Consider the following 25,364-nt stretch of genomic DNA (forward strand, 5'->3'; position numbering starts at 1 on the left):
CCAGATCTGAGAAGCAACTCAAGGCCTGAGAACAGAGGCAAGACCAAATTCTCTACTCCAAGTGACCTTCCTGGTGGACTCATTACAAATGCCCACAGGAAACCTGAAGACCAGTAGACAGGAACAACTACACGCCTGAAAGCAGAACACTCTGTTCCCATAACTGGCTGAAAGAAAACAGGAAAACAGGTCTACAGCACTCCTGACACACAGGCCTATAGTCTAGCCACTGTCACAAATAGCAGAACAAGGTAACACCAGAGACAACCTGATGGCTAGAGGCAAGCGCAGGAACCCAAGCAACAGAAACCAAGACTACATGGCATCAACAGAGCCCAATTCTCTCACCAAAGCAAACACTGAATATCCAAACACACCAGAAAAGCAAGATCTAGATTTAAAATCACATCTGATCATGATGATGGAGGACTTAAAGAAAGACATTAAGAATTCCCTTAGAGAAATGGAGGGAAACATAAATAAACAACTAGAAGCCTATAAAGAGGAATCACAAAAATCCTGAAAGAATTCCAGGAAAACACAATCAAACAGGTGAAGAAATTAAAAATGGAAATAGAAGCAATAAAGAAAGCACAAAGAGAAACAACCCTGGATATAGAAAACCAAAAGAAGAGACAAGGAGTCGTAGATACAAGCATCACCAACAGAATGCAAGGATAGAATAGAAATCTCAGGAGCAGAAGATTCCGTAGAAATCATCGACACAACTGTCAAAGATAATGTAAAACAGAAGAAGCTACTGATCCAAAACATACAGGAAATCCAGGACACAATGAGAAGATCAAACCTAAGGATAATAGGTATAGAAGAGAGTGAAGACTCCCAACTCAAAGGACCAGTAAATATCTTCAACAAAATCATAGAAGAAAACTTCACTAACCTAAAGAAAGAGATGCCCATAAACATACAAAAAGCCTACAGAACTCCAAATAGATTGGACCAGAAGAGAAAATCCTCCCATCACATAATAGTCAAAACACCAAATGCACAAAATAAAGAAAGAATATTAAAAGCAGTAAGGGAAAAAGGTCAAGTAACATATAAAGGCAGAGTGATCAGAATCACAACGGACTTCTCACCAGAGACTATGAAAGCCAGAAGATCCTGGACAGATGTCATACAGACCCTAAGAGAACACAAATGCCAGCCCAGGTTATTGTATCCAGCAAAACTCTCAATTAACATAGATGGAGAGACCAAGATATTCCATGACAAAACCAAATTTGCACAATATCTTTCTACAAATCCAGACCTACAAAGGATAATAAATGGCAAAGCCCAACATAAGGAGGCAAGCTACACCCTAGAAAAAGCAAGAGACTAATCATCTTGGCCACAAAACAAAGAGAAGAAAAGCACAAAAACATAATCTCACATCCAAATAAGAATGTGACAGGAAGCAACAATTCATGTCTCTCAACATCAATGCACTCAACTCCCCAATAAAAAAAAACATAGATTAACAAACTGGATATGCAATGAGGACCCTGCATTCTGCTGCCTACAGGAAACACACCTCAGAGACAAAGACAGAACTACCTCAGAGTGAAAGGCTGGAAAACAACTTTCCAAGCAAATGGTCTGAAGAAGCAAGCTGGAGTAGCCATTTTAATATCGAATAAAATCAATTTTCAAGTAAAAGTCTTCAGAAAAGATAAGGAAGGACACTTCTCATTCATCAAAGGAAAAATCCACCAAGATGAATTCTCAATCCTAAATATCTATGCTCCAAATACAAGGGCACCTACATACATAAAAGAAACCTTACTAAAGCTCAAAGTACACATTGCACCTCACACAATAATAGTAGGAGATTTCAACACCCCACTCTCATCAATGAACAGATCATGGAAACAGAAATTAAACAGAGACATAAACAGACTAAGAGAAGTCATGAACCAAATGTACTTAACAGATATTTATACAACATTCTATCCTAAAACAAAAGGATATACCTTCTTATCACAACCTCATGGTACTTTCTCCAAAATCGACCATATAATTGGTCATAAATCAGGCCTCAATAGATACAGAAAGATAGCAATTATCCCATGTGTCTTATCAGACCACCACGGGCTAAAGTTGGTCTTCAAAAACAATAATGGAAGAATGCCCACATATACGTGGAAATTGAACAATGCTCTACTCAATGATAACCTGGTCAAAGAAGAAATAAAGAGAGAAATTAAAGATTTTTTGAATTTAATGAAAATGAAGATACAACATACCCAAACTTATGGGACACAATGAAAGCCATGCTAAGAGGAAAACTCATAGCTCTGAGTGCCTGCAGAAAGAAACAGGAGAGAGCATTTATCAGCAGCTTGACAGCACACCTAAAAGCTCTAGAACAAAAAGAAGCAAATACACCCAGGAGGAGTAGAAGGCAGGAAATAATCAAACTCAAAGCTGAAATCAACAAAGTAGAAACAAAAAAGACCATAAAAAGAATCAAAAGAACCAAAAGTTGGTTCTTTTGAGAAAGTAAACAGAGAGGTAAACCCTTAGCCAGACTAACGAGAGGACACAGAGAGTCTGTCCAAATTAACAAAATCAGAAATGGAAAGGGAGACATAACTACAGAATCAGAGGAAATTCAAAAAATCATCAGATCCTAGTACAAAAGCCTATATTCAACAAAACTTGAAAATCTGCAGGAAATGGACAATTTCCTAGACAGATACCAGGTACCGAAGTTAAATTATGGACAGATAAACCAGGTAAACAACCCTATATAGAAGCAGTCATTAAAGATCTCCCAACTAAAAAGAGCCCAGGTCCAAATGGGTTCAGTGCAGAATTCTATCAGACCTTCATAGAAGACCTCATACCAATACTATCCAAACTATTCCACAAAATTGAAACAGGTGGAGCACTACCGAATTCCTTCTATGAAGCCACAATTACTCTTATACCTAAACCACACAAAGACCCAACAAAGAAAGAGAACTTCAGACCAATTTCCCTTATTATTATCGATGCAAAAATACTATATAAAATTCTGGCAAATCGAATCCAAGAGCACATCAAGACAATCATCCACCTTGATCAAGTAGGGATCATGCAGGGATGGTTTAATATATGGAAAACCATCAACGTAATCCATTATATAAACAAACTGAAAGAACAAAACCACATGATCATTTCATTAGATGCTGAGAAAGCATTTGACAAAATTCAACACCCCTTCATGATAAAAGTCCTGGAAAGAATAGGAATTCAAGGCCCATACCTAAACATAGTAAAAGCCATATACAGCAAACCAGTAGCTAACATTAAATAAATGGAGATAAACTTGAAGCAATCCCACTAAAATCAGGGACTACTAGACAAGGCTGCCCACTCTCTCCCTACTAATTTAATATAGTTCTTGAACTTCTAGCCAGATCAATCAGACAACAAAAGGAGATCAGAGGGATACAGATTGGAAAAGAAGAAGTCAAAATATCACTATATTATATAATATATATATAATATCACAATATTATATATATTATATATATATTATAGTATATTTAAGTGTTCCCAAAAGTTCCACCAGAGAACTATTAAACCTGATAAACACCTTCAGCAAAGTGGCTGGGTATAAAATTAACTCAAATAAATCAGTAGCCTTCCTCTACACAAAAGAGAAACAAGCCGAGAAAGAAATTACGGAAATGACACCCTTCACAATAGTCACACATAACATAAAATACTTCGGTGTGACTTTAACCAAGCAAGTGAAAGATCTGTATGATAAGAACTTCAATCTCTGAAGAAAGAAATTGAAGAAGATCTTAGAAGATGGAAAGTTCTCCCATGCTCATGGATTGACAGGATTAATATAGTAAAAATGGCCATTTTACCAAAAGCGATCTACAGATTCAATGCAATCCCCATCAAAATACCAATCCAATTCTTCAGAGAGTTAGAACGAACAATTTGCAAATTCATCTGGAATAACAAAAAAAAAAAAGGATAGCTAAAACTATCCTCAACAATAAAAGGACTTCTTGGGGAATCACTATCCCTGAACTCAAGCAGTATTACAGAGCAACAGTGATAAAAACTGCATGGTATTGGTACAGAGACAGACAGATAGACCAGTGGAATAGAACTGAAGATCCAGAAATAAACCCACACACCTATGGTCACTTGATTTTTGACAATGAAGCCAAAAACATCCAATGGAAAAAGATATCATTTTCAGCAAATGGTGCTGGTTCAACTGGAGGTCAGCATGTAGAAGAATTCAGATTGATCCAGGCTTATCACCCTGTGCAAAGCTTAAGTCCAAGTATATTAAGGACCTCCACATCAAACCAGATACACTCAAACTGATAGAAGAAAAAGTGGGGAAGCATCTCGAACACATGGGCACTAGAGAAAATTTCCTGAACAAAATACCAATGGCTTGCTCTAAGATCAAGAATCGACAAATGGGATCTCATAAAACTGCAAAGCTTCTGTAAGGCAAAGGACACTGTTGTTAGGACAAAACGACAACCAACAGATTGGGAAAAGATGTTTACCAATCCTACAACTGATAGAGGTCTTATATCCAAAATATACAAAGAAAACAAGAAGTTAGACCACAGGGAGACAAATAACCCTAATAAGAAATGGGGTTCAGAGCTAAACAAAGAATTCACAGCTGAGGAATGCCGAGTCGCTGAGAAACACCTAAAGAAATGTTCAACATCTTTAGTCATAAGGGAAATGCAAATCAAAACAACCCTGAGATTTCACCTCACACCAGTGAGAATTGCTAAGTTCAAAAACAGGTGACAGCAAATGCTGGTGAGGATGTGGAGAAAGAGGCACACTCCTCCATTGTTAGTGGGATTGCAGACTGGTACAACCATTCTGGAAATCAGTCTGGAGGTTCCTCAGAAAATTGGACATTGAACTACCTGAGGACCCAGATATACCTCTCTTGGGCATATACCCAAAAGATGCCCCAACATATAACAAAGACACATGTTCCACTATGTTCATAGCAGCCTTATTTATAATAGCCAGAAAATGGAAAGAACCCAGATGCCCTTCAACAGAGGAATGGATACAGAAAATGTGGTACATCTACACAATGGAATATTACTCAGCCATCAAAAACAATGACTTCATGAAATTCATAGGCAAATGGATGGATCTGGAAAATATCATCCTGAGTGAGGTAACCCAATCACAGAAAAACACACATGGTATGCACTCATTGATAAGTGGCTATTAGCCCAAATGCTCGAATGACCCTAGATGCACAGAACACATGAAACTCAAGAAGGATGACCAAAATGTGAATTCTTCACTCCTTCTTTAAAGGGGGAACAAGAATACCCTTGGGAGGGAATAGGGAGGCAAAGTTTAGAATAGAGGCAAAAGGAACACCAATTCAGAGCCTGCCCCACATGTGGTGCATACATATACAGCCACCAAACTAGATAAGATGGATGAAGCAAAGAAGTGAAGGCTGACAGGAACCGGATATAGATCTCTCCTGAGAGACACACCCAGAATACAGCAAATACATTGGCAAATGCCATCATTAAATCACTGAACTGAGAACTGGACCCTCGTTGAAGGAATCTTAGAAAGGACTGAAAGAGCTCGAAGGGGCTTGAGACCCCATATGAACAACAATGTCAATCAACCAGAGCTTCCAGGGACTAAGTCACTACCCAAAGACAATACATGGACTGACCCTGGACTCCAATTGCATACGTAGCAATGAAAAGCCTTGTAAGAGCACCAGTGGAAGGGGAAGCCCTTGGTCTTGCCAAGACTGAACCTCCAGCGACCATGATTGTTGGGGGGAGAGTGGTAGTGGGCAGAGGATGGGGAGGGGAACAACCATATAGAAGGGGAGCAGGAGGGATTAGGGGGATGTTGGCCCAGAAACCGGGAAGGGAAATAACAAGTGAAATGTAAATAATATATACTAAAGTTAATAAAAATGAAAAAAAATCAATGGACTCAATTCCCCAATAAAAAGACATCTCCTAACAGACTGGATATGTAAAGAGGACCCAGCATTTTGCTGCATACAGGAAACACACCTCAGTGACAAAGAGAGATACTTCTTCTGAGTGAAAGCCTGGAGAACAAATTCCAAGAAAATGGTCCAAAGAAACAAACTGGAGTAGCCATTCTAATATTGAATAAAATCGACTTTCAACCAAAAGTTATCAAAATATATAAGGAAGGACATTTCATATTCATCAAAGGAAAAAATCCAGCAAGATGAACTCTCAATCTTGAATACCTATGCTACAAATGCAAGGGCACCTACATTCATAAAGGAACCTTACTAAAGCTCAAAGCACACATTGTACTTCACACAGTAATAGTGGGAGATTTCAACACCTCTCTCCCATCATTGGAGAGATCATGGAACAGAAACTAAACAGAGATATAGAAAAACTAACAGAACTTATGAACCAAATGGATTTAACAAATATTTATAGAAAATTTCATGCTAAAACAAAATAATATACCATCTTCTCAGCACTTCATTGAACCATTTCCAAAATTGACCATATAATCGGTCACAAAACAGATTCAAGAAGTTTGAAATAATCCCATGCATCGTATCAGATCAACACAGACTAAGACTTGTCTTCAATAACAACAAAAACGACAGAAAGCTCACATACACATGGAGGTCAAACAATGCTCTACTCAGTGATAATGTGGACAAGGAAAAAATAAAGAAATAAATTAAAGACCTTTTAGAATTTAATGCAGTAAAGGCACAACACATCCAAACTTATGGAACAAAAAAAAAAACATAGCCTTAACCATGTTAAGACAAAAAACCATAGCCTGAGTGCCTACAGAAAGAAACTGAAGCATACATTAGCAGCTTGACAGCACATCTAAAAGCTCTAGAACAAAAAGAAGCAAATATACCCAAGAGGAGTAAATGACAGGAAATATTCAAACCCAGGGCTGATATCAACCAAGTAGAAACAAAAGGAACTATACAAAGAATCAACAAAACCAAGAGGTAGTTCTTTGAGAAAATCAACCAGATAGATAAATCCTTAACCAGAATAACCAGAGGTCACAGAGATAGTATCCAAATTAACAAAATCGGAAATGAAATGGAAGATATAACAACAGATTCTGAGGAAATTCAAAAAAATCATCAGATCCTACACAAAAGTCTATATTCAACAAAACTGGAAAATCTGGATGAAAAGGACAATTTTCTAGACAGATACCAGGTACTGAAGTGAAATCAGGATCAGATAAACCATCTAAACAGTCCCATACCCCCTAAAGAAATAGAAGAAGTTATTAAAAGTCTCCCAACCAAAAATTCCATGACCAGATTGGTTTAGTGCAGAATATTATCACACCTTCATAGAAGACCTAATATCAATACTGTCTAAATTCTTCCAAAATTAAAACAGAAGGAACACTACCCAATTCCTTCTATGAAGTCATAATTACATTTATACATACCAAACAAACACCAAACAAAAAAGAGAACTTCATACCCATCTTCCTTATGAATATAGACACAAAACTACTCAATAAAATTCTCGTAAACTGAATCCAAGAACACATCAAAACCATCATCCATCATGATCAAGTAGGCTTCATCCCAGTGATACAGGAGTAGTTTATTATACAGAAATCCATCAACATAATCCATTGTATAAACAAACTCAAAGATAAGAACCACATGATCACTTCATTAGATGCTGAGAAAGCATTTGACAAAATTCAACACCCCTTCATGATAAAAGTCCTGGAAAGATCAGGAATTCAAGGCTCATATCTAAACATAGTCAAAGCAATATACAGAAAACCAATGGCCAACATCAAACTAAATGGAGACAAACTTGAAGCATTCCTGCTAAAATCAGGGACTAGACAAGACTGCCCACTCTCTCTCTACTTTTTCAGTATAGTACTCAAAGTCCTATCCAGCAATCAGACAACAAAAGGAGGGCAAATTGGAAAGGAAGAAATCAAAATATCACTATTTGCAGATGATATGATAGTATACGTAAGTGACACCAAAAGTTCCACCAGAGAAATACTAAGCCTGATAAACAACTTCAGCAAAGTGGCTGGATATAAAATTAACTCAAACAAATGCATAGTCTTCCTCTACTCAAAGGATAAACAGGCTGGTAAAGAAATTAGGGAAATGACACCCTTCACAATAGTCACAAATAACATAAAATACCTCGGCATGACTCTAACCAAATAAGTGAAAGATCTATATGACAAGAATTTCAAGTCTCTGAAGAAAGAAATTTAAGAAGATCTCAGAAGATGGAAATATCTCCCATGCTCATCGATTGACAGGATTAATATAGTAAAAATGGCCATTTTTCCAAAATCAATCTATAGATTCAATGCAATCCCCATCAAAATCCCAACTCAATTCTTCATAGAGTTAGAAAGGGAAATTTTGAAATTCATTTGGAATAACAAAGAAACCCAGGACAGCAAAAATTATTCTCAACAATAAGAGAACATCTGGGGGAACCACCATCCCTGACCTCAAGCTGTATTACAGAGCAATAGTGATGAAAACTGTATGGTATTAGTACAGAGACAGGCAGGTAGATCAATGGAATAAAATTAAAGCCCCAGAAATGAACCAACACACCTATGGTCACTTGATCTTTGACAAAGGAGCTAAAACCATCCAGTGGGAAAAAGATAGCATTTCAACAAATGGTGCTGGTTCAACTGGAGGTCAGCATGTAGAAGAATGCAATTTGATCCCTTCATATCACCCTGTATAAAGCTTAGTCCAAGTCAAGGACCTTCACATTAACCAGATACACTCAAATTAATAAAAAAAACTAATAGATGAAAAAGTGGGGAAGAGCCTTGCACACATGTGCACTAGGGAAATTTTCCTGAACATAACACCAATGGCTCATGCCCTAAGATCAAAAATTAACAAACGGGTCCTCAAAAAACTGCAAAGCTTCTATAAGGCAAAGGACACTGTTATTAGGACAAAAGGGCAATCAACCTATTGGGAAAAGATCTTTACCAATCCTACATATAATAAAGGGCTAATAGACAATATATACAAAGAACTCAAGAAGTTAGACTTCAGAGAGTCAAATATCCCTATTAAAAATGGGGTATAGAGCTAAATAAAGAATTCTGAACTGAGAAATATTGAATGGCTGAGAAGTACCTAAAGAAATGCTCAACATCCTTAGTCATCAGGGAAATACAAATCAAAGCAACCATGCGATTCTACCTTACACCAGTTAAGATAAAAAAATTCAGGTGACAGCAGATGCTGGCGAGGATGCAGAGAAAGAGGAACATTCCTCCATTGTTGGTGGGATTCCAAGCTGGTACAGCCACTCTGGAAATCAGTCTGAAGGTTCCTCAGAAAATTGGACATTGAACTACCCGAGGACACAACTATACCACTCCTGAGCATATACCCAAATGATGCTTCAACATATAACAAAGACACGTGCTCCACTGTTCATAGCAGCCTTATTTATAATAACCAGAAGCTGGAAAGAATCCAGATGCCCTTCAACAGAGGAACGTATAAAGAAAATGTGATACATTTACACAATGGAGTACTAGTCAGTTATCAAAAACAATAAGTTTGTGAAATTCATAGGCAAAAGGATGGAACTTGAAAATGTCATCCTGAGTGAGGTAACGCAGTCTCTCTCTCTCTCTCTCTCTCTCTCTCTCTCTCTCTCTCTCTCTCTCTCTCTCTCTCTCTCTCTCCAACACACATGATAATAATAAAATAAATAGTGAGAAAGTGAGAAAAGGGAAATAGGAATACCATGACCTGCAAACCAAGATGAAGAACTCAACCTTGCTGCTACCTCATCTCAGTCTTTCAGATTCCAGTGAAGTATGTGTTTTGTCTTTAAGTTGTCCAGTCAATGGAATTCAGTTATAGCAACTGAACTGATATTGACCCAGTGTCTGCGGGTAGAAATAGTACAGAAAAGGATGGCCCATGAGTGACTACTCAGGGTTGGGGTGAGGAACTGTTTCGATAAGGAATGTCATGTTCCCATGGCCCCCTTTTTCCTTTTAGACATCCCTAAACATACTGTATGGAAGCCTTGAAGAGCTGTGCAAGAGGAAGTTTATTCCTGTTCATTGTGCAGATCAGCAGTGCTTTCCCAAATATCAGAATATTATTAATAATTCTCATTAAGCAGGTTAAAATCCTTTTTTCATACAAACTCTACAAGCCTACCCTCACTTTAGACAGCAGGTGATTTTTTTTCTACCAATGATTATATTAGTAACAATGGAATCAAAATCTGGAGCCAAGGCTTATATAAGGCACGTTCATCTTGCCAAAATATTAATATTGGAAAGAGGGTATGTCATATGTAAACAGAACATAACAAATCCTTTAATTTAACACAAGCCTTTCTGGGTATTAATCTTTGTCTTGGTATCATATCCAAATCTTATAAAATCCAATATGATGTTAATCTTATTTAGGAAAAACGCAATATATTTATTGAACTATTTTGCAATTGAGCAGAACTCATCCGAAAGACTTTTCTCAATGCTGAGATCAGATATTTCTCCCTTATCATCTTTTATTCCTTTTCATTTGTTTCTAGATTTTTTCTCTGCTAATGTAATATCAGAATTTCTTGCGTCAAACATGCTTTGATGAGTTCCTCCAATTTTCAACCTTTGGTTTGTGCCATGTCCTGGATGTAATCAGGTTTTGTTTGCTGTAGATAGAAATGAACACAGAAAAACCACAACTGGTCAACATACAGAGAATAAGAGACTATAGAATGTTCAGTCCTAAACGACACAGCTGAGTCGCACTCCCTCCTTCATGGTTCAGGAATCTATGTGGAAGAGGGAAGAGAAAATATATAAAACCACAAGGAAACTGTTTTCCAGACACAATTGGGCAAGGGCACATATAAACTCACAGAGTCTGACAGCATGGAAAAGACCTGCACAAGCTCAATCCAGACAAATTCCAAGCACAAAGTGGTGGAGATGGGCCTGAAATCCCAGTCCTAACCAAGGAGCTGTGAACCATGGATAGCTGCTAGAAAAATGAAAGTTAATGTCCTTCAATCAAGTAACACTGTGCATATTGATCAGGCACCGTGGCAGGCTCAGGGGTAGTTTACCAACAGAAAAATGACTTCCTGGGTTTATTTTATCTTGTTTTGTTTTTAAGATTGAGAGAAAGCATGAAATAGAGTGCATAGGGAGGTGGTGGGTTTGGTGGGAGTGAGTGGTATGCAAATGTGAAGGCACCATTGGCCATGTTTTTTTCTCAGTCAACCAGACGCAGCAGACTCTAGCCCAGGGCTCTTGAAATGTCTCCACCCAACTTGCTAAGTTCCCATGGCTACCACACCATCCCCAAACATTCAAATTGCCCGTTCCCCTGGACCTTTCTCTTGAACTCAGTTGAGTCACAGCGTGAAGGAAAACACCACACAAACTTAAGTTTAGAATTAACAAGTAACTCAGTCACTGGGCACAAATACTCTTAACATCCTAATTAGTAAGCCATACTAAGGTAAATCCTCCTGTGGTAGATCCTGGCAGGTTCATCATCTAACCGGGGACCTATAGTTCCTTACATCCTCTACTCCCATCATTCTCTCTCCCTCCCAAAAGCCTCCAGTCCCTTCACTCCTTCTCCCTTCCTCCCTCTGACCTGGAAGTCCCACCTACTCCTTGCCCAGTGCTTGGTCCCCTGAAATCTTTATTCATTAGGAGAAGGTCCTTGCCATAAAGTACTATCCTCTTATCCACCTTTCTTTCAGGCAGGGTCTCCCAGTTTTACTCAGAGATCATAGATAGGGCTAGTTGTGCTCCAGCTTGCTCTGAGAATCCCCCTATCTCAGCCTTCCACAGACTGGAGTCATAGGATAGCCACTGCACCCATCTGGTAATTATTTTCTGGAATCCAAATTCTGGTCCTGAAACATAGCAAGTGCTTTAACGACCGAGTCATTTCCCAGCCGTGAATCATTCTTTTTCTGTTATATCTGTATGATGTTGATGTCACACATTGTAGCTAGAATTTGCTGGGAGAATTATAGTCAAAGACCATAGAAAGGCCAGGCCAGCTCAGTGACTGTTCATCCTCTGTTCTTGTAGGATGATGTCACAGGTGACACAGGTACAGGATAGAAGGAGGGCTGTCATTGGAGGAGAAAGGATGGGCTGGAGAGAAGTTTGAAGGAAGAGGAGGAGACTAAGGGAGAGAGGAGGAGAAAGGAGACGGAGAGAGGGGAGAAGCCATGGCAGGTGATGTTAAGATTCTGCTCTGTGTATTTACAAGTTGTTATTAATGTTCTCAAGGGATGGATGGTACTGGGCTTTGTATGTTTAAGTGGGCAATTATATCTTACCAATTAGATCTAAGATTATTGTGTTGTGTGTTCTTTTATGTGAGGGTTTGAGTGTAGGAAAGTGTGCGGCTGGGCTGTGTTTCCGCCAAGATATCTAGCAGATATCTTGGGGCACCGCGGTACAGAGCTAGCAGGGTCAAAGACAACCAATACTTTTTATTTTTATATTTTTACAACAATATGTTCTCAATGGTTTTGTCTGTCCTTCCTGTTCTAGTACTTATATTTATTTTATCATCCAGTTTAAAAGTAGTGTCTGAAACATTTTCGACCCAAACTTGGACTGATCTATCTGCTAACAGCATCTTTAGTAGCCATTATAACTACTTATGTCTACCTACCTTAATACTACTTAATAGCCATTATAACTATATATTCTAGTTTGATTCCCTGCTGTTGGTATAAAATACTGATCAAGAATATAACATGGGGAGGAAAGGGCTTATTTATTTTACAGGTGGCAGACCCTCATCCAGAGACACAGAAGCTAAAGATCCCTTTAGGAAGGAACAGAAGCAGAGTCAATGAAGAATACTGCTTACTGGCTTATTCTCTCTGACTTGCTCAGTCTGTTTTCTTAGATAGATCAGGCCTACCTTTCCAAGGATGGACAACCTACAATGGGTGCTTTTACATTAATAATCAACCAAGCAAACGCCTCCACAGACATGTCTGCAAGCCAGTGTGATGGGGACAATTCTTCAGAGATTTCCTCCTCAAGCTATGTTTCCATTTGCGCAAACTCAACAAAAACTCTGAGAGCACATCCATCTACCTTCCTCATATCATTCCCTAAGCATTGTGGCCATATTCATCTACCTTCCTAGTGTCATTCACTAAGCATTTTGGCCACACCCACCTACCTCTTTCCCTTCCTCATTTCCAAATTCCTCTGGTTTTTATTTTTTAATTTTCTTCAATGTTGTTCTCCCATTAAAGAGTTCCTCACAACTTTTGATCAAAAATTTATTCCCTGCAATGAGTAATCGTATCTATTAATTATTACAGTTAAGATGTCACACTTCATCTTCGGACATTAACAAGAAAGACTTTCAGTGCTGCTTAGCTAATAAATACGTGTGGGACACATGTGTGTAAGAGCATATATCTTAACCCATTTCTGTGATCAAGAACAAGAAGTCCCCATGAATGGAGAGTGGAGAAAAGGAGGTTAGGGTCAGCTTAGCAACATCAGCAAGTCACTGCAGCCCTTTTCTAAGGGTAAAGCAATCATCAATGACCTCTAAGGATGTTTTTTTGACCAGAGTAACAGAATCAATAATTTTCATCTCATTGAGTTTTTCATTCCCATGTGCCTGGACACCTAAGAAACTGCGCTTTTATCAAGCAGGCAAGTGATTATGGCTTCTACCTACTAAAGGCAATAATGTCTTTGCCCTTTGCCATCAAAAATGTATAAGAAAATGGGTGAATTCTGATAGAAACTGGAAAGGGGTATAGTGTGTGGACAGAAAATTGGGATCTAACAAATAATTATGCGACTGCATTTTGGATGAGTCTGAAATAAAAATAAATACCTAGAAGAACGAGATAATGCATCTTTTTACACGAGTGTGTTTTAAATCAGCAGCTCAGTTTGAGTGACAATGAGAACTGTAGAGATGCTGGATTGTATCTTCTCCCTATTCCTCCTGTCAGACAAGTCCGGCCCAAGGTGTTGTCAGATTCTTAGTGAGGTAACAAGCCACTGCGTGAAAAGTGCCACATGAATTATTCTGGAAATGCATTGGAAATGTATTTGTGTTTTCTTGCAACCTCAAGCTTATAATTCAGTTTGGAGACCATCCTATATGAATGTAGAAATACTGTAATTATGTTCATAAATTGTTTTTTTAAACATGCAAATGAGCCCGGTGTAAACTGAATGCATAAGTGTGGGGCGTGCTGTAGAGTAATGATCAATGCCCCTGGGATTAATCAGGGGAAAGTTTCTTGTGGTGGGGGGACTGAATTTTAAACAGAATTTGATATATTTGTTTATGTAGCATGCATTTTATGCTTTCTAATTATAAATATAATGTATTCTTATAATCTTATGTCAATAAGTGTGCAAATTCCAAATTCATAATAGGAGGAAAATGAACTACAATCCTGTTGACTGCAGAAGCTAATGAGCAACTGACAGGCAGACACTGAGTGGGACAAACCCCTCAGGAGCCTCAGTCAGCATCAGTCTACAGATCGATGCTCTAGTCACACATTATTACCAGGCAGCTAGTCATTTAGGATTCTCCAAATTTTTGTTAATATAAAAAATTCCATAAAGCATTTTTGCTGATAACTTTCTTGTACTAAATATTATTTTAAGATGCATTTCAAAAATTTAATCAATTATGATTTGTGACCACTTTAAGCTTCTTTTTTAATGTGTAATAAAATGTACATGTATATTTTATGTATAGTTTTGTGTAAAATATACATGTACATTTTCATATATAATAAAATATTACCTCTGTATAGTTATGATTCTATGACTTACCAGTATTTTCAGAAATGTGTCAACATGCTAACTGTTATTTATCTCCCCCCAAAGTAATAATTTTTAATATGAAGTAATTTACAAAATATAAATTGGTATCATTAATGTTTTAGTGAAAGCCGTTGTTATAGGCATACATAGTTTTTGTGTACTGTGTAAAAGTTGTCCTTCTGTTATTCAAATGCTGATTACTCTGCCCTCATATCTTGTTTCAATCCAGACAGGACATTATAATGCTTAGGTCAAGAATTTCCTGTCTCAAGTCTGTGTAAGCAATTCTTACTATTTAGTCTCTACCTTGTAAATAAATGCTGATCATCCAAAGGCTGGGCAAAAGAGGACAGGAAGTCACCAGCCATGGGAAGGAGTTGAGGATTCAGAATTGGAGCCACAGGAAGAGAGGGCCTGAGAAGTCAGTATGCAATAAAACTATCTGAAGCCCAAAAGTCAGATCAATAATAATATGCAAGTATAATGGGATGGGGCTGGAAGGGAGACAGATTAACATAAAGGGTTACTGTAAATTATTTAACAGCCCAATATTAAAGTACACCTTGAATTTGAACCATGGCTTCTTGTGTTTTGGGGGGACTAACAAGGGTAAGAAATATAGCTGCTGGATTAATTTACTGGTTATGCTTATATTAAAAATAATTCATTTTATATATTGTCCCTGCCCTTTCCAGGTCATCAAGACGTCTCTAAATGCTACTCTAGAAGACAGTATTTGGCTTCCCTCACACATTAGTTTTGTAATAGCTTTATGAAAGACTTGGAATTTTCTACCACTTTCATAATTTCTATTGTAAGATTTATTCTATTTTTGATTTTATATTTCAATGTGTACATGAGTGAGGTGCCCATGGGAGCCAGGGATGGAAGAGCACCCTGGGGTTGGAGTGACAGGTAGTTGTGAGCTGCCCAATGTGGATGCTATGAACAGAACTTGCACCCTGTGCAAGAGCAGTACACACGTTTACTACAAGGAGGCTCCTCTCCCACTCTCATTCCTACTTTTAAAATGTCAGTTTTATCTTCACTAAGCTCATTGACATTTATTCTGTTGTTTTGTTTTTGAAAGACACAAGTCAAGTTTTCTAAAGTTCTAAAGTCTTCCTGGATTATCATCTTAGTTTTTTTTACTTTCAAAATCCCCATTCTTCAGAAATTTCCAAACATGTTTTTTTTCTAATCTGTTAATTTTGATAACCATTTTTATTCTTTTCTAATAAAATGTAAATGCAATCTCCCTTCTCCCATATAACATCGCATCATTTACAAAGTATTCACATTGTTATTCCCTGGTTGCCCCTGTAGTCTTCCCCTACCTCTGCAGCGTCCCTATATGATCTCTTCCTTTAGCCCCAAGCATCCTTTACTCTCAACTCATGCTACTCCACAGAGCAGAAAATAAGTTGTAGCTAACGATAGTTCAAGATCAGAAAATTTTATCTACTTACCATAGAAGGCAGGTTAAATCTACACAGAGCTTCTCCTCTGTTTATCTCTTCTTTATTCCTCCAGTCAACTTTGTTATTCCTCTACGTATGATTTTTAGCTTAATTCTCAAGGCTTCCACAAATTATATAACAAATGTATAACTGACTTCTATGTTTTTCTACTTTATTTTGTTATTAAAGATAGAAAACAATTCAACAGACAGCATGCCCTAAATTGTTTTCTATTGAGCTTCAGATATCAGGCACTGGAGCCTTCTGTGATGAGATAATGGAAGCAAGTCTTTGTACAAAGTTGTTATCCAGCAGGGCCTAGATAACAAATAGCAAAGCATCCTTTTTCTACCAGGGAGGGTCATCCCTTTGTTCTTTCTATACTTATGATGGTAATTGAGCCTAGTATTTGCAACATTACCCTAAAACAAAGAGGAACAGCATGGAAGCTGAAACACTCTAAGGGAACTACTCCAGCCAGTCACCTATTCGAGAATTCACATTTGTTCTCTGTAAAACTTAGTCATGTAAAACTTAGGCATTAGAAATACAGGCCTGGTTCTTTCTGCTGGGACAGATGCTAGCTAGTCTGCACCCTGGAAGAAGCTATCTTCAGACATACCAGAGGATCCACTGCACTCAGAACATTTGACTTCATATCCTGAAGCGTACCAGAAGAACCACTGTACTCAAAGCATTTGATATCACATCCTGAGGCATCTCAGGATATCTGCTGCACCCAACACATCTGATACAACAACTGGAGACATCCCAGAAGATTCACTGCAACCAGGACACCACAGCTTGAAGACAACCCAGGAGTTCCTCTGAACATAGGGTCACTGGGCAATTGATACCACAGTCTGAAGACCTCCCAGGGTCTCTGAGGCATGCAGAGCAACTGATCCAAAAGACTGAAAGCCTCCCTGGACTGTGGGTGCACACAAGGAAACAGAAACCACAGTTCAGTGACTGACCCACCCCACCCCCACCCCAGAGAACAGCTTCTCTAAGGACAACAGTGTGACTGCTCCTCTGAAGATCCAACAGTATGAAGGCCTCCCAGATCTACTGCAGCCAGGGCAACAAATCAACAGTTTCGCTGCCCCTTTGAAGATCCTTCAGTTGGAAGGCCCTACAGGAGGTCTGTTACAGCCAGAGCCACAGGCTTACCAGGAAACAGGTTGCAAACCAGGAACAAAAGAGGCAGACTACAGAGACTACAGACAGAGTCATCCAGACCAGCAAACACTAGGGATAAGCAGATGGCAAAAGGCAAACACAAGACCATAAGCAACAAAAGCCAATAATTGTGGGCATCATCAGAACCCAGTTCTCCCACCACAGCAAGACCTGAATACAGGAACACACCTGAAAATCAGGAAGCTAACCTAAAATCCTATCTTATGAAGATAATAGAGTCCTTTAAGGAGGATATAAATAACTCAATGAAATAAATACAGTAAAACACATGTAAGCAGGTAGAACCCCTTAAAGGGGAAACACATAAATCCTTTAAAGAAATACAGGAATACACAACCAAACAGGTAAAGCATGCCAAGACCGAAAAGTAGAAACAATAAAGAAAGCACAAATGGAGGCAAACCAGGAAATGGAAAACCTAGGAAAGAGGTCAGGAATTACAGGTGTTAGTATCACCAACAGAACACAAGAGATAGAAAAGAGAATCTCAGGTGTAAAGATACAGTAGAAGAGATTGAGACAAGGGTCAAAGAAAATTCAAAACATTAAAAACTCCTAACCCAAAACATCCAGGAAAATTCAGGACCACAATGAAAAGACCAAATCTATGAATAATTGGAATAGAGGAGAATGAAGATTCCTAGCTCAAAGGACCTGAAAAAGTCTTCAACAAAAACATAGAAGAAAAATTCCCCAACCTAAAGAAAGATATGGCCTTAATGGTACAAGAAGCTGACAGAACACCAAATAAATGGGACCAGAAAATAAAATTCTCTCATCGTATAATAGTCAAAACATTAAACACACAGAACATAGACAGAATATTAAAATATGTAAGGGAAAAGGACCAAGTAACATACAAAGGCAGACCTATCAGAGTAACACCAGACTTCTCAACAAAGACTATGAAAGCCAGAAGGGCATGGTCAGAGGTCATGCAGACTCTAAGAGAACATAAATGCCAGTCCAGGCTACTATACCCAGCAAACTCTCAATCAACATAGATGGAGAAACCAAAATAGTCCAGGACAAAACCAAATTCAAACAGTATCTATGTACATCCAGCCCTACGTAGGATCCTGGAAGGAAATCTCTAATATAAGGAGGATACCTATACCAAAGAAAAGACAAGATATTAAGAACCTCACAACAAAGCCAAGAGGAAAAAACCACAAGCACATAAGGCCACCTACAAAAGCAACTATAACAGGAACCAACAGTCATCTGTCTTTAATATCTCTCAATATTAACGGACTCAACTCACCTATAAAAAGACATAAGCTAACATATTGTATATGCAAACAAGATCCAGCATTTGGCTGCATAAAAGAAACACACCACATTAACAAAGACAGAGAGTATCTCAGAGTAGAAAGATGATAAAAGGTCTAACAGGCAAAAGATCCAAAGAAACAAGCTGGAGTTGCCATCCTAATAGCCAATAAAATAGACTTTCATATTTGTCAAAGGGAAAATCCATCAATTCTGATCACCTATGCCCCAAATGCAAGAGCACCCACATTCATAAAGGAAATTTTAGTAAAGCTCAAAACACACATTGACACCCACACAATAATAGTGGGAGACTTCAATAACCCACTCTCACCAATGGACAGGTCACTGAAACAGAAACTAAACAGAGACACAGTGAAAGTAATAGAGTGTATGAACCAAATGGATTTAACAGATATCTACAGAAAATTTCACCATAAAACAAAAGACTACACCTGCTTTTCAGCACCTCATGATACTTTCGCCAAAATTCACCATATAATTGGTCACAAAACAACCCTCAACTGATACAAGAAGACTGAAATAATCACATGCACCCTAATCACATGCATCATGGTCTAAAATTGGTCTTCAATAACAGCAAAAGCAACAGAAAGTCCACATACATGTGGAAACTGAAAGTCTCTATTTTATGATAATTTTGTCAAGGATAAAATAAAGAAATTAAAGACTTCCTGGAATTTAATGAAAATGTTGACACATCACACACAATGAAAGCAATGCTAAGAGGAAAATTCATAGCACTAAGTTTTGGGAGTGATGCCCTAAAATCCTCCATTATTGATGTTAATATTATAGTCAGAGTTAAGTGTGACTGGGTTCATGGAAAATTCCCAGCCAGCTGCAGAAGAATAATACAAATCTGGTGGTCAGGATGCCTAATGATATGACAAACTTGTGACCTTTCTGAGAAACCAACATCCTGTTGACATCAGCTGACCACAAGAGCAGTGTCCTTGGCCTGCCTAAATGTTTCCCACTTCTCCCTCCCTCTGTCACCCCTGCTATATTATAAATTCAGTCTAGGGAAAAAATAAAATTTGTCACCTTGATCAGACTCTTGTCTTGGCTTCCTCCTTCATGTCTCTTGTCCCCCATTCTCTTCCAGGTACCATCTGGACCCTCGCTGACTGTCCTGCCAGTCCGGACAACTAACTGCACTGGTGAAGAAACTGGAGAGATGTATACTAGCAACTTAACAGCACACCTGAGAGCTACAGAGAAAAAAGAAGCAAACTCACCCAAGAAGAGTAGAAAACAGGAAATAGTCAAATTCAGGGCTGAAATCAACCAAATAGAAACAAAGAGAACAATACAAGGAATCAGCATAACCAAAAGCTGGTTCTTTGAGAGAATCAACAAGATAGATAACCCCCTAGCCAAACTAACTTAAGGGCCCTGAGGCAGTATACAAATTAAGAAAATCTTGCAAATTCATCTGGAATAACAAAAAACCCAGGATAGCTAAAGCTATCCTCAACAATAAAAGGACTTCAGGGGGAATCACTATCCCTGAACTCAAGCAGTATTACAGAGCAATAGTGATAAAAACTGCATGGTATTGGTACAGAGACAGACAGATAGACCAATGGAATAGAATTGAAGACCCAGAAATGAACCCACACACCTATGGTCACTTGATTTTTGACAAAGGAGCCAAAACCATCCAATGGAAAAAAGATAGCATTTTCAGCAAATGGTGCTGGTTCAACTGGAGGTCAACATGTAGAAGAATGCAGATCGATCCATGCTTATCACCCTGTACAAAGCTTAAGTCCAAGTGGATCAAGGACCTCCACATCAAACCAGACACACTCAAACTAATAGAAGAAAAACTAGGGAAGCATCTGGAACACATGAGCACTGGAAAAAATTTTCTGAACAAAACACCAATAGCTTATGCTCTAAGATCAAGAATCGAAAAATGGGATCTCATAAAACTGCAAAGCTTCTGTAAGGCAAAGGACACTGTGGTTAGGACAAAATGGCAACCAACAGATTGGGAAAAGATCTTTACAAATCCTACAACAGATAGAGGCCTTATATCCAAAATATACAAAGAACTCAAGAAGTTAGACCGCAGGGAAACAAATAACCCTATTAAAAAATGGGGTTCAGAGCTAAACAAAGAATTCACAGCTGAGGAATGCCGAATGGCTGAGAAACACCTAAAGAAATGTTCAACATCTTTAGTCATAAGGGAAATGCAAATCAAAACAACCCTGAGATTTCACCTCACACCAGTGAGAATGGCTAAGATCAAAAACTCAGGTGACAGCAGATGCTGGCGAGGATGTGGAGAAAGAGGAACACACCTCCATTGTTGGTGGGATTGCAGACTGGTAAAACCATTCTGGAAATCAGTCTGGAGGTTCCTCAGAAAACTGGACATTGAACTGCCTGAGGATCCAGCTATACCTCTCTTGGGCATATACCCAAAAGATGCCTCAACATATAAAAGAGACACGTGCTCCACTATGTTCATCGCAGCCTTATTTATAATAGCCAGAAAATGGAAAGAACCCAGATGCCCTTCAACAGAGGAATGGATACAGAAAATGTGGTACATCTACACAATGGAATATTACTCAGCTATCAAAAACAACGAGTTTATGAAATTCGTAGGCAAATGGTTGGAACTGGAAAATATCATCCTGAGTGAGCTAACCCAATCACAGAAAGACATACATGGTATGCACTCATTGATAAGTGGCTATTAGCCCAAATGCTTGAATTACCCTAGATCCCTAGAACAAACGAAACTCAAGACGGATGATCAAAATGTGAATGCTTCACTCCTTCTTTAAACGAGGAAAAAGAATACCCTTGGCAGGGAAGGGAAAGGCAAAGATTAAAACAGAGACTGAAGGAACACCCATTCAGAGCCTGCCCCACATGTGGCCCATACATATACAGCCACCCAATTAGACAAGATGGATGAAGCAAAGAAGTGCAGACCGACAGGAGCCGGATGTAGATTGCTCCTGAGAGACACAGCCAGAATACAGCAAATACAGAGGCGAATGCCAGCAGCAACCACTGAACTGAGAATAGGTCCCCCGTTGAAGGAATCAGAGAAAGAACTGGAAGAGCTTGAAGGGGCTCGAGACCCCAAAAGTACAACAATGTCAAGCAACCAGAGCTTCCAGGGACTAAGCCACTACCTAAAGACTATACATGGACTGACCCTGGACTCTGACCCCATAGGTAGCAATGAATATCCTAGTAAGAGCACCAGTGGAAGGGGAAGCCCTGGGTCCTGCTAAGACTGAACCCCCAGTGAACTAGACTATGGGGGGAGGGCAGCAATGGGGGGAGGGTTGGGAGGGGAACACCCATAAGGAAGGGGAGGGGGGAGGGGGATGTTTGCCCGGAAACCGGGAAAGGGAATAACACTTGAAATGTATATAAGAAATACTCAAGTTAATAAAAAAAAACAAATTAAGAAAATCAGAAATGAAAAGGGATATATAACAACAGAAACAGGAAATTAAAAAATTCATCAGACCCAAGTACAATAGCCTATGCTCGACAAAACTAAAATCTAGATGAAATGGGTGGTTTTCTAGACAGACACAACATACCAAAGTTAAATCAAGAGCAGATAAACTTTCTGAACAGACCCATAAGGAAATAGAAGAAATCATTAAAAACCTCCCAAGCAAAAAAAGCCCAGTTCCAGAAGGATTTAGTTCAGAATTCTAACAGACCTTTAGAGAAGACCTGATACCAATATTCTCCAAATTATTCCATAAAATAGAAACAGAAGGAACATTACCTAATTCATTCTATAAAGCCACAATCACTCTGATACCTAAAACACAAGGACCCTAGCAAATAAGAGAACCTCAGACCGGTCTTGCTTATGGATATCAATGCAAAAAATACTCAATAAAATTCTCACAAACCAAATCCAAGAAGACATCAAAACCATCATTCATCATGATCAAGTTGGCTTCATACCAGAGATATGAGGTTGGTTCAGTATATGAAAATCCATTAAAGTAATCTACAATATAATCAAACTCAAAGAAAAAAAATCACATGATCATCTCCTTAGATGCAGAAAAAACATTTCCCAAAATACAATACCCCTTCATGTTAAAAGCTATCCCACTAAAATCTGGGACAAGGATGTCCCACTCTGCCCATATCTATTCAATATAGTACTTATCAATGGATAGATAATGGAAACAGAAATTAAACTGAGACATAGAGAAACTAACAGAAGTTATGAACCAAATGGATTTAACAGATATTTATAGAACATTCCACGCTAAAACAAAAGGATATACCTTCTTCTCAGCACCCCATGGTACCTTCTTCAAAATTGACCATATAATTGGTCACAAAACAGGCCTCAACAGATACAGGAAGATAGAAATAATCCCATGCATCCTATCAGATCACCACAGACTAAGGCTTCAATAACAATAATAATGACAGAAAGCCCACATATACATGGAAGTTGAACAATGCTTTACGCAATGACAACTTTGTCAAGGAAGAAATAAAGACAGAAATTAAAGACTTCTTAGAATTTAATGAAAATGAAGGTGAAAGAACCCCAAATTGGGGAGACTCTCGCTCCAGTCTCAGGATGGCGTGCCCCAGGAAACACGAGTAGCCGATCTTGATGTAACAACAAGAGGCAGCTTTATTAACAAGATCCCGGGCCGACACGTATCTCACGAAGGAGATAGAGGAGTCGACGTCGAGCCTCTAAAGGCAGGAGTTTATATAGGGAAAGCCAGGGTACTTCTCGCGGTTACACATAATTGGCTGATTCAAATGGTGCACAGTTACTTTTGGCTCGGAGTTACATCAGCAAAGAATACGTGCAATCTAGCATCTCAGCAATGTGGGTAGGGTGACTTATCTCACTCAGCAGGGGGATGACTCATCTTTAGAGAGTGAGGGAAGGGGTGGCTCCAGATGGCCAGTGTCCTTGGGGGCTGATAGCCCTATCTCAAATTCTCTCAGGCATGTCCGGACTTTGTTTGTGACTAACTTTTTGAAATTTAACTCTTCAAAGGTACAACATACCCAAACTTATGGGACTCAATGAAAGCGGTCCTAAGAGGAAAACTCATAGCTCTGAGTGCCTGCAAAAGGAAACAGGAGAAAGCATATGTCAGCAGCTTGACAGCACACCTAAAAGCTCTAGAACAAAAAGAAATAAATAAACTCAAGAGGAGTAGAAGGCAGGAAATAATCAAACTCAGGGCTGAAATCGACCTCAAGCAGTATTACAGAGCAATAGTGATAAAACTGCACGGTATTGGTACAGAGACAGACATGTTGATGAATGGAATAGAATTGAAGACCCAGAAATAAAACCACAAAGAAGCAAAAAATAAACAATATAAAAAGAAAGCATCTTCAATAAATGGTGCTGGTCTAACTGACCCTCTGTATATAGAAAAATGAAAATAGACTCATAGTTGTCACCATGCACAAAACTCAAGCTCAAGAGGAGCGAGGATCTCATCATAAAACCAGGTACACTGAATCTAATAGAAGAGAAAGTGTGAAAGAGCCTTGAACTCATTGGCACAGGCAGAAATTTCCTAAACAGAACTCCAATGGCTCATACTCTAAGATCAAGAATTGATAATAGGACCTCATGAAACTGGCAAGTTTCTATAAGGCAAAAGACATATTCAATAAGACAAATCAGCATCCTACAGATTGGGAAAAAAAATCTTCACTAACTCCACATCTGATAGAGGGCTAATATACAAAATATATAAAGAACTCAAGAAGCTTATCATAAAAAAACCAAACAACCCAGTCAAAAACTGGGGTATAGAACTAACCAGAGAATTCACAATAGAGGAATCTCAAATGACTGAGAAGCACCTACAGAAATGTTCAAAGTCTTTAGAGATCAGAGAAATACAAATCAAAATGACCCTGAGATTCTACCTTACATCAGTCAGAATGGCGAAGATCAAAACCTCAGGTGACAACACGTGTTGGTGAGGATGTGGAGAATGAGGAAAACTCCTCCATTGCTGGTGGGATTACAAACTGGTACAACCACTCTGGAAATCAATTGGAGATTCCTCAGAAAATTGAAAATATACCTACCTAAAGATCCAGAAATACCACTCTTGGAAATATACCCCAAATATACTCCACCATGCCACAGGAACACATGTTCTACTATGTTCATAGTGGCCTTATTTGTGATAGCCAGAAGCTAGAAACAACCCTGCTGTCCCACAACAGAAGAATGGATACAGAAAATGTGGTTTATTTATACAATGAAATACTACTCAGCTATTAAGAACAAAGATATCCTGGGTTTTGCAGACAAATTGACGGAACTAGAAAATATCATCCTGACTGAGGTAACTCAGACTCAAAAGGATGTTCTTACTAATAAGTGGATATTAGCTCCCCCAAAAGTACATAATACCCAAGATACAGTCCACAGAACTCAAAAAAGGTCAATAAGCTGAAGGACCCAAGTAAGGATACCTCAATTCCACTTGGGAGGAAGTAGAAAGCAACCACAAGGGAGGAGGGACAGAG

The sequence above is a fragment of the Rattus norvegicus genome, chromosome 3 (genome assembly GCF_021556685.1).
Source record: "Rattus norvegicus strain SHRSP/BbbUtx chromosome 3, alternate assembly SHRSP_T2T, whole genome shotgun sequence".
NCBI lineage: Eukaryota > Metazoa > Chordata > Mammalia > Rodentia > Muridae > Rattus > Rattus norvegicus.